At 47.5% G+C, this 10,271-nt stretch overlaps 1 protein-coding gene across 1 annotated transcript in view; it reads right to left on the bottom strand.

Moving 5' to 3' along the window:
• APBA2 (amyloid beta precursor protein binding family A member 2) overlaps positions 1-10,271 on the bottom strand; it is a 199,617-nt gene that overhangs the window by 80,881 nt on the left and 108,465 nt on the right.

Here is a 10,271-nt window from a genome sequence, read left to right as displayed (position 1 = left end):
GAACTCCTGACTTCAGGTGATCTGGTCTCAGCCTCCCAAAGTGCTGGGATTGGAGGGGTGAGCCACCATCCCCAGCCTCTTTTATTTATTTATTTTTATATTTTGAGGCGAAGTCTCACTCTGTCGCCCAGGCTGGAGTGCAGTGGCACAATCTTGGCTCACTGCACGTTCTCCCTCCCGGGTTCACACCATTCTCCTGCCTCAGCCTCCCAAGTAGCTGGGACTACAGGCGCCTGCCACCTGGTTGCCCAGCTAATTTTTTGTATTTTTTTTTTGTTGTTGTTGTTGTTGTTGTTGTTGTTGAGACGGAGTCTTGCTCTGTCGCCCAGGCTGGAGTGCAGTGGCCGGATCTCAGCTCACTGCTAGCTCTGCCTCCCGGGTTTATGCCATTCTCCTGCCTCAGCCTCCCGCGTAGCTGGGACTACAGGCGCCCGCCACCTCGCCTGGCTAGTTTTTTGTATTTTTTAGTAGAGATGGGGTTTCACCGTGTTAGCCAGGATGGTCTCGATCTCCTGACCTCGTGATCTGCTCTCGGCCTCCCAAAGTGCTGGGATTACAGGCTTGAGCCACCGCGCCCAGCCGTACACTTCTTTTCTTTAGAAATTACCCAGTCTGTGGTACTACATCATACGAGGACAAAATGGACAAACACCCTCTAACAATGAGAGTCAAGGGTCCCAGTCACTCTGGCCTGATTTCTTCCAGCCCCACCTAACTCTGGCTGTCTCTCCCTGCTTGCCTCAGGTCCTCACCCACAAAAGACATTAAAGACCCTCCTCTCCTGAAAGGCCTGGAAGCTGCCCATCTAATCCCAACAAACCCTTGGAGGCACTGGCCATGGTGATGGGCAACCTGTAATCTCACACAATGATTCAGATCATCCTTCTGGCAACTCACCCCAGCCTGTTTGCCTGGTCCCTAGAACCGTCTTTAACCTCTGTACACGGTGGCTACACACCCACCCAGTCCATAAGCCAACGGAGGCAGGGGCTGCATCTCATATTTAAGTGTGCTCTGGCGTGACCAAGAGGGATTCAATGATAGCTGCTAAAAGGGTAAACATGAAACTCAAATGCTGAAATTGAACTCAACTGGATAAATTACAGGTTACTCAATCACTCTGATAAATGATTATCTTCTGAATAAAAAATCTCCCAAAAGATGTCTTTAAGTAGCAAGTTTCTCCTAGCTTATTTTAAATAATTAACTTTTATTTTAAATAATTTAAATAATTTAACTTTATTTATGCAAAACTTTTCTTTTTTCTTTTTTGGAAACAGGGTCTCACTCTGTCATCCAGGCTGGAGTACACTGGTGTGATCTCAGCTCACTGCAACCTCCACCTCCCAGGTTCAAGCAATCCTCCTACCTTAGCCTCCAAAATAGCTGAGATTACAGGTACACACCAGCTTGCCTGGCTAATTTTTGTATTTTTTGTAGAAACAGGGTCTCACCATGTTGCCCAGGCTGGTTTCAAAATCTGCCTGCCTCTGCCTCCCAAAGTGTTGGGATTTCAGGCATGAACCACCATGCCCAGTCTATTTAATGCACAACTTTTAAACAAATGTTACCACTGTAAGAAGCAGGGAACTCTGGGGTGTTTAGTAGGAGATGATGTAAAAGAAGTGTGGGAGTCACCTGCTGGGCCTCTGGCCACCCCTCCTTTGAAGGTCAACTGGGGTCTCTGCACCCCAAACCGTCACACACGGTTTCCCAGTCCAGTGGGGAGGCCCCACATTGCTTGCTGGGGTGGAGACAGCTTCACCCCACACCCCACCAGGTTTTTTCCAGAGCTGGTCCCACCACCCCTTGGCTCAGCAGCACTGCCTCCCATCCTAGCTGTGCCCCCTGTGGTTGCTAGTGAGGCTCACTCTGAAGTAAGCATCTCTGATGAAGCCCCTTCCTCAATGCAGGTGATGCTCATCCTCCCTGAAGGAGACCTGGGGGCAATTTGTCTACTAAGCAACATTTTCTTCCCCAAGAAAAACCTGGTAAGGGGAGAGTCTGTAGATATTTTTTTTTAAATAGTTTTTTAAGACCAAAAAATACATATGTATTCAGGCCATATGTCAGGCACTGAGGCCTGGGCAAGGAGGTGTGACTGGTGGGTGGTGGGAAGGCATAAGGGTGAGGGCTCTGCCTACAAGGACACAAGGGAGGGGCAAGGCTGCCTCTGGCAATGAATCTTGGCACCTCTCTAGCCTCCCGGGCCCAGCCCTGAGCCAAAGGGCACAGCCAGGGCCAGGTGAGGGAGTCACCAGTGGTGGAGTCCCTGGGCCTTGGCTTGCAACTGGGAAAGTTGCCAAAGCTTCCCCAGGTAGGGGGGTGCTCAGGGGTGACAGCTGGCACCCTGAGGGATCCACATGCAGCCTCAGATCTTTGTCTGCTCCCACCCTCTCTGGCCTGCTTTGCATCCCAACAGTTTCTTCCCATGTAGCAGAGCCACCTGCGGGGCCGGGTCCCCATCCCTAGAACTTCTGGCTCAGCAGGTCAGGGGGTAGCTGGGAGTGTGCACGGCTCACACGTGCCCAGGGGATGCTGAGGCTGCTGGTCCAGGGCCCACACATCGTGGGGAACCCCTGCTTCAAACATGGAGCAGCACATCGATCTCTTGTCACATAATGAGCCAGCAGTCTCACTGTTGAAATCGATAATAAAAATCCCATGATGATGTCCCAGAAAAACAGACTGGCCGCTTCCACATCTGAGACAGACTACAATTAATCATCACATGGCACCCCCAAGGTCCCCCCCCCCACACACCCCTAATTCCACCACCCTCACTGAACATGAGAGAAAACAGCATTTGCAGGCCACATCCACTGTCACTTAACTGGCCTGAGCAGGGTCCTCGCACAGGAGCCCCCACCTGAGATAGTAGTCAATTCATGCTTTCCCCTCAAACTGGGAAAACACACCCAACGGCCCTCCCAGGCTGTTCCTGAACCTATTTTTTAAGCCCTGATAGTTATTTACTAATTAATCCTAATGACCCCTCAATTGCAATCATTCAATGTTCTCTGCCCCAGTGGCAAGCCCTCACACCCCTGCCTGCCTGGCAAGACTAAAGGAAGGGCAGGGGCCCCAGGTGACCAGGCCCCAAGCCTTAGCAGCCCAAGCAGTGGCAGCGCTCCCTCCCCCTGCAAGAACAGCCTGCACATGCCCACCAATTGCCATTAAAGTCCAACCAAAACGTGAGACCTGGAACCTGAATGTTAGCTAGCTGCTAGGCAGAGGCACCAGGCCAGGGCCCAGGGAAGAAGGACCTCCCCGGGAACCTGTGGGTGGAAGTGATCTTTATTCCTGCCAAATTTCCCATTCTGTCATTGTAATGTAAAAACCTATGGCCAAGAATCCAAAGTTCAAACACCCACCACAGAGTCTATTCCAGGGCTTCTGGAAGTGTGGTCCCTGGGCCAGCAGCATCAGCGTCACCTGGGAACCCGACAGACATGGAAACTCTTGGGCCCTCCCCCAGACCAATGAAAACTCAGGGGCAGGACCCTGAAGTCTGCATGTTAACAAGATCTCCAGGGGATTCTGATGCCTGAAAGTCTGACAGCCACTGCTGTAGGGTAACACCTCACTCATTCTGAATATGCGCTTCACAGTCTGTGCCCCAGCAAGTCAGGGCAGCCTGTAAAACTGACACTGGTTCCAAGTGTCACTCTTCAAAGTAAACAAATAGCATGCATACACCCTTCTTAACACTTTGATTTCATGTAGTCTATATCCAAAGGGTTGTGTCAGGCCTGAAACCTAAAGGAACCCCAAGCCCCACTCTTTATTAACCACTAAGTCATGGCAATCAGTTGGTGTGTAATAAAGAACTTGGCTGACCTTCTGGTACCTTGGCAGGAGCCTCTACATCCTTGGAATCTCCAAGTGATAGGAGTGTCCTTGTTATTCATGGTGGGTTCCAAAGTTTACGCAAAAGAGATGATTCAGGATAGAGGCTGGTCATGCGGAGAGGCCAACTAGCTACTAGAGGGCTGGGGCTTTGAGACTGGAGACACGGGCTACCGGCCTGACCTCTGGGAAGGCTAAATATTGAGCTCAACCACACAGCCAATGATTTAATCAATTCACTGATTCAATTCATCATGCATCATATCTACATAAAGAATCCCAGATAAAAACTCTACAAAATGAAGCTCCAGTGAGCTTCCTTTGTTGGCAATACCCTTTGATTACTGCCACACTAGGATGCTGGGAGGATAATGCATCTCTGAGGATGCCAAAGCTTTGCATCTGGAAGCCTCCCAGACTTCACCCTAGGTGTCCCTTCTTTTGTCTGGTTCCGGGTTGTAAATAGGTGCTATAATGAAACTTTCATTGTTAAGTATAGTGCTGTTCTGAGTTCTGTGAGTCATTCTAGCAAATTATCTAATTTAAGACTGGTCATGGGAACCCCTGAAATTATAGTCAGCTGGTAAGAAGTAAAGATGGGCCTTAGGACCCCTGAATTTGTGGCTGGTGTCAGAAGTGAGGGCAGGCTTGTGGAAGATGGGGCCCATAACCTCTAGCTTGGCTGACTCTGGAGAGTTGGGGAAGCAGGTTTTGAATCACGGGTTTGAGGCACAGGGAACTATTAATACATGGTAGGTGAATAAGATGAATAAGACCATTCCTGTTGCAGACAGAGAGGTCTTATCGCATAAACCAAGGAAAGGGAGTGTCAAGAAGAGGTGTCGGGTGCAGAAAGGGCATCAAAGAGGAGAAGGCTGGGCAGCAGATGTGGGCCTTGTCTAACCCTGGTCCCAGACCATCCTTCTGGAGGTGCCCAGCGCAGCCCTTCTCAACCTGCAGCACACGCACAGATCACCTCGGCATCTGGCTGGCGTGCCAATTCTCACTCAGAGGCTGGGTGGGACCCACAGTGCAGCCTCAGAGGGGCCAGCCCTGAGTGATGCAGCTTGGATAAGGATGGCAAACGCTCGCGTTCCTCAGCACACAAGAAAGCCCAGATCTCACCACAGAGCCATCTCGCCACAGCTGTGGGCAGACTCCACACTCCACACGCTGCAGCTGGCCATTGGTGTGTCTGTCTGACCTGTCTACATGTACTGTCCGCCTTCTGTGTGATTTCAGCAGGGGTGAAGCAGCCCACAAAGAAAGGGCCCGGGATCTTGTCTCAGAGGGAACAGCCTCAGAGGCACAGAACCCGATGAGATGAAAAGAGCTGAGCACCGCAGTCTCGTAGGAACTGGATCTCAGAAAACCGAGCAGGGCTGGGCAGCGCTACTAACATGAAGGCATATTTTGGCATGAGGCTGTGCTTTGGGGATGGAGGGTCTAGGAGACACCTGACTTCTGACTTTCAGCCTGTCCCAAGACAGAAGTTAGTGCGACAGCCAAATGGACCACCAGATGAAAAAACTACAGTATTAGGAATTTTCAGAGAAAGTGAACCAATAGCATGTATAAAAAGAGATTTATTTCAAGGAATTGGCTCACCTGACTACAGAGCCTGGCAAATCTGAAATCTACAGGGCAGGCAGGCAGGCTGGGAACTCCATGAGGAGCTGACATTCCAGTCTTGAGTCACGAGGGGGTCTGGAGGCAGACCTTCCTCTTCGGGGAACCTCAGCCTTTGGTCTTAAAGCCTTCAACTGGTCGAATGAGGCCCATCCAAATATAAAGGACAGTCTGCTTTACTCAACGTTTACTATGTGCACCTTACCCAAAAATCACCTTCCCAGCAACATCCAGACTGGTGTTTGAGCAAGCAACTGGGCACCAGAGCTGAGCTACGTTAACACACAAAATTAACCATCACGACTGCACAGGAATGACTCTGCCCCTTTGACACACACCAGCCACAGGCACTGGGGAGACAGGGGCAAATAAGACCAAGTTCCTTTTCTCATGGAGGTGTCACCTCTTCCTATCCTTCCCAGAGTTACACACTCTTCTTCTAGACAGCCCTTTCAAAGAAAGCCCCTCTGCTATGTAACTCTCACCCCTGGCCATGAAATTATGTGGTTAACACCACCTTTCTTTTCTCAGTATCAAGACAGCATCCTGTGCATGACCTGCCCTTCACCCTCAATTTCCTTGGGGTGGTTGTGAGAGGTGAAGCCAGCTGGACTTCCTGTGTCAAGTGGGGACTTGGAGAACTTTTCTATTGTACAAGAGGATTGTAAAATGCACCAATCAGCACTCTGTAAAAACGCACCAATCGGCGCTCTGTAGCTAGCAGGAGGATTGTAAAATGCACCAATCAGCACTCTGTAAAACACACCAATCAGCGCTCTGTAAAACGCTCCAATCAGCAGGATCATAAAAGTAGCCAATTGCAGGGAGGATCGAAAAGGGCATTCTGCAGGAGGCTGAGGCAGAGAATCACTTGACCTGGGAGGCGGAGGTTGCAGTGGGTCAGGATTGCGCCACTGCACTCCAGCCTGGGCAACAAGAGTGAAACTCCATCTCAAAAAAAAAAAAAAGATAAGTTGGGGTACACAGGGAGACCCCAGGGGTGCACAACAGGGACAGAGGGAAGAACACACGCAGAGGCATCAAGGCCAAGGAGAGAGGCCCCAAGGAGGCCAGCCCTGCCAGCACCTTGACCTCGGACTCCCAGCCTCCAGAACTGTGAGGCAATACATTTCTGTGGATTCCGACACCAAATCTGTGGTGTTTTGTTACTGCAGCCTGAGCAAATGAATACAGTGCTCTTTATACTCTCTTTTAGTCCATCTGTTGAAAAACATATATTTTCAGATTGTTTTAGAAAATTAAACCATGAGTTGCTTAGTCTCTTGTGATGACACCTGAAAAAAATGGCACGAAGACTGCTAAAAATAAAAGTATAGGAAAAGATACACCAGACAAGTGCTAATAAAAAGGAAGGCTCACATGGCGGTATTAATCAGACAAAATGAATGTAAACAACAAAGTATGCAAAGGCACAAAAAGAAAATTCCCATTAATAACAAAATAATCCACCAAGAGCATCATGTACCTTTATAAACTTCACATCATAGCTTCAAAATATAAACCAAGCAAAAATGATAAAAGGTGAAATTAATAGCCACATTCATATTGACAGATTAAAATCACATTAACCAGACAAAAGAAAGATGAGCTATAAAAATTTCAACAATAAGATTTATTTAGAACCCTGTACCTAACAAATAGAGAAGGCAGAGGTTTTACACACACACACACACAGCTTTAACCAAAACTGCCTATGTATCAGTAGGACACAAAAGAAATGTGGTATTCTACCAAGAATCTGTACTGGCTACACCCACTGACTACAATGGGACAATTAGAAAGGAATGACAAAAGGTTGTGTCCGTTATCAATTTATTGCCTCCCAATTCTGAATGCACCCCTGGATATCTTCTCCAAATGAACAACGGAATTCCCTTAAGCATTTCTCCTTTATTTCATTATTATTATTATTTTTTTTGAGATGGTGTATATGTGCCGTATTTTCTTAATCCAGTCTATCATTGATGGACATTTGGGTTGGTTCCAAGTCTTTGGATTTTTTTTCTTTTTTTTTGAGACAGAGTCTTGCTCTGTTGCCCAGGCTGGAGTGCAGTGGCACGATCTGGGCTCACTGCAAGCTCCGCCTCCCAAGTCCACGCCGTTCTCCTGCCTCAGCCTCCCGAGTAGCTGGGACTACAGGCGCCCGCCACCATGCCCAGCTAATTGATTTTTTTTTTTTTGTATTTTAGTAGAGATGGGGTTTCACTGTGTTAGCCAGGATGGTCTCGATCTTCTGACCTCGTGATCCGCCCGCCTCAGCCTCCCGAAGTGCTGGGATTACAAGCATGAGCCACCGCACTCGGCTGTGTTTCTCCTTTAAAGTGTGCACATTAAGCCTTCTGGGCAGAGGGTGAAGGAGAACATTGCTGGAGGAAAACAGATTCAGTGGTTCCCAGCTCAGGCCACAGAGGCACCTAGTTCTTATGCAACCCTGCAGCCTTGTTCAGGCCACCCATTGGGGAACCCAGAGCTCCACATGGCCGGCCACCTCTGGACTCCCTCCACAAACCCCGTATAGCCTGCATGGTCTGGAGAGTCCTGCGTTGAGCAATCGTTCCGTTTGCATGTCCGGGACTTTGGTCGTGCTGGTGCCTGAATTCACACCGCAGGCCCACACCTCAAGCTGCTGCTCCCCAGCCTGTACTCCAGAGGGTGGCCTATTGTGACCAACAGCACCTCTAGACCAGTGCTGGACTGACTGAACCAGCAGCCATCCCGCTCTCCGCTGCTGAACCACACCTTCCCTAACAAGCTGGTCCTTCCCTGGGGCTTTCTCAGGTCTACCCTTGCTCAGGTCCCCTCCCTCCACCCCAGGATACCACACACAACTTCCACCTCTTAACAGTTACTCTCTCATCGTACCTAATAATTCTATTAAATATGACGCTCCCCCTGGGGTTCCCATTGCCTGACTGGACCCAGAGTGCTACAAAGATAGTTAAAAAACAAAAACAAAATACGACATGCCTGGGAAATTCTTAAACATTAAATAACTGAGGCTTAGAAAGCGTTCAAAATGTAAATGATATGTATTTTAGACATGAACAAAAAATTGGATATCACAACTAGGGGTATGGCCAAATTAGTACTCATTAGGAAATACATTTACCACAGAGGGTTTTTTTTTTTCTTTTTTTTTGGTAGAAAAGTGGGTTAATGTCATCTGATCTTCAACAAACGTGACAAAAACAAGCAATGGGGAAAGGATTCCCTATTTATAAGTGGTGCTGGAAGAAGTGGCTAGCTACATGCAGAAAATTGAAACTGGACCCCCCCCCCCAATACACCTCATACAAAAATTAACTCAAGATGGATTAAAGACTTAAATGTAAACCCCAAAACTATAACAACCCTAGAAGAAAATCTAGGCAATACCATTCAGGACATAGGCACCAGCAAAGAGTTCATTAGAAAATCGCCAAAAGCAATTGCATCAAAAGCAAAAATTGACAAATGGGATCTAATGAAACTAAAGAGCTTCTGCACAGCAAAAGAAACTATCATCAGAGCAAACAGGCAACCTACAGAGTGGAGAAAATTTTTGCAATCTAGCCACCTGACAAAGGTCTAGTATCAAGAATCTACAAGGAAATTAAACAAATTTACAAGGAAAAAAAACCCTATTAAAAAGCAAGCAAAGAACATGAACAGACACTTCTCAAAAGAAGACATTTATGTGGCCATCAAACATATGCAAAAAGCTCAACATCACTGATCATTAGAGAAATGCAAATCAAAACCACAATGAGATACCACCTCATACCAGTCAAAATGGTGATTATTAAAAAGTCAAGAAACAACAAATGCTGGCAAAGTTGTGGAGAAATAGGAATGCTTTTACACTGTTGGCGGGAATGCAAGTTAGTCCAACCACTATGGAAGACAGTGTGGTGACTCCTCAAAGATCTATAACCAGAAATATCATTTGACCCAGTGATCCCATTACTAGTTAGAGATGCAAAGGAAAATAAATCATTCTATTACAAAGATACATGCACCCATATGTTCACTGCAGCACTGTTCACAATAGCAAAGACATGGAATCAACCTAAATACCCATTAATGATAGACTGGATAAAGAAAATGTGGTACATATATGCTACGGAATACTATGCAGCCATAAAAAGGAATGATAACATATCCTTTGCAGAAACATGGATGGAGCTGGAAGCCATTATCCTCAGCAAACTAACAAAGGAACAGAAAACCAAACACCACATGTTCTCACTTGTAAGTGGGAGCTGAACACTGAGAAAACACGGACACAGGGAGGGGAACAACACACACTGGGGCCTGTCAGGGGTCGGGTGGTGGGGAGGGAGAACATTAGGAAAAACAGCTTATGTATGCAGGGCTTAATACCTAGGTGATGGGTTGATAGGTGCAGTAAACCACCATGGCACGTGTTTACCTACCTAACAAACCAGCTGCACATCCTGCACATGTACCCCAGAATTTAAAAATTAAAATTAAAAAAAGAAAACGAAAAGAGGATTAATGTATAGAATAAGTCTAAGAAATGAAAGCGAAAATCAAAACGCAGGAATTAGAAAAATATAAGACTAGGCTGGGCACGGTGGCTCACGCCTGTAATCCCAGCACTTTGGGAGGCCGAGGCAGGTGGATCATGATGTCAGGAGATCGAGGCCATCCTGGTTAACACAGTGAAACCCCGTCTCTACTAAAAATACAACAAATTAGCTGGGCGTGGTGGCGGGCGCCTATAGTCCCGGCTATTCAGGAGGCTGAGGCACGAGAATGGCGTGAACCTG

This window comes from Rhinopithecus bieti, unplaced genomic scaffold, assembly GCF_001698545.2.
Source record: "Rhinopithecus bieti isolate Rb0 unplaced genomic scaffold, ASM169854v2 scaffold_4180, whole genome shotgun sequence".
Lineage (NCBI taxonomy): Eukaryota > Metazoa > Chordata > Mammalia > Primates > Cercopithecidae > Rhinopithecus > Rhinopithecus bieti.
The sequence above is the reverse complement of the archived record's forward strand: the minus strand, read 5'-3'. Positions and strand labels throughout refer to the sequence as shown.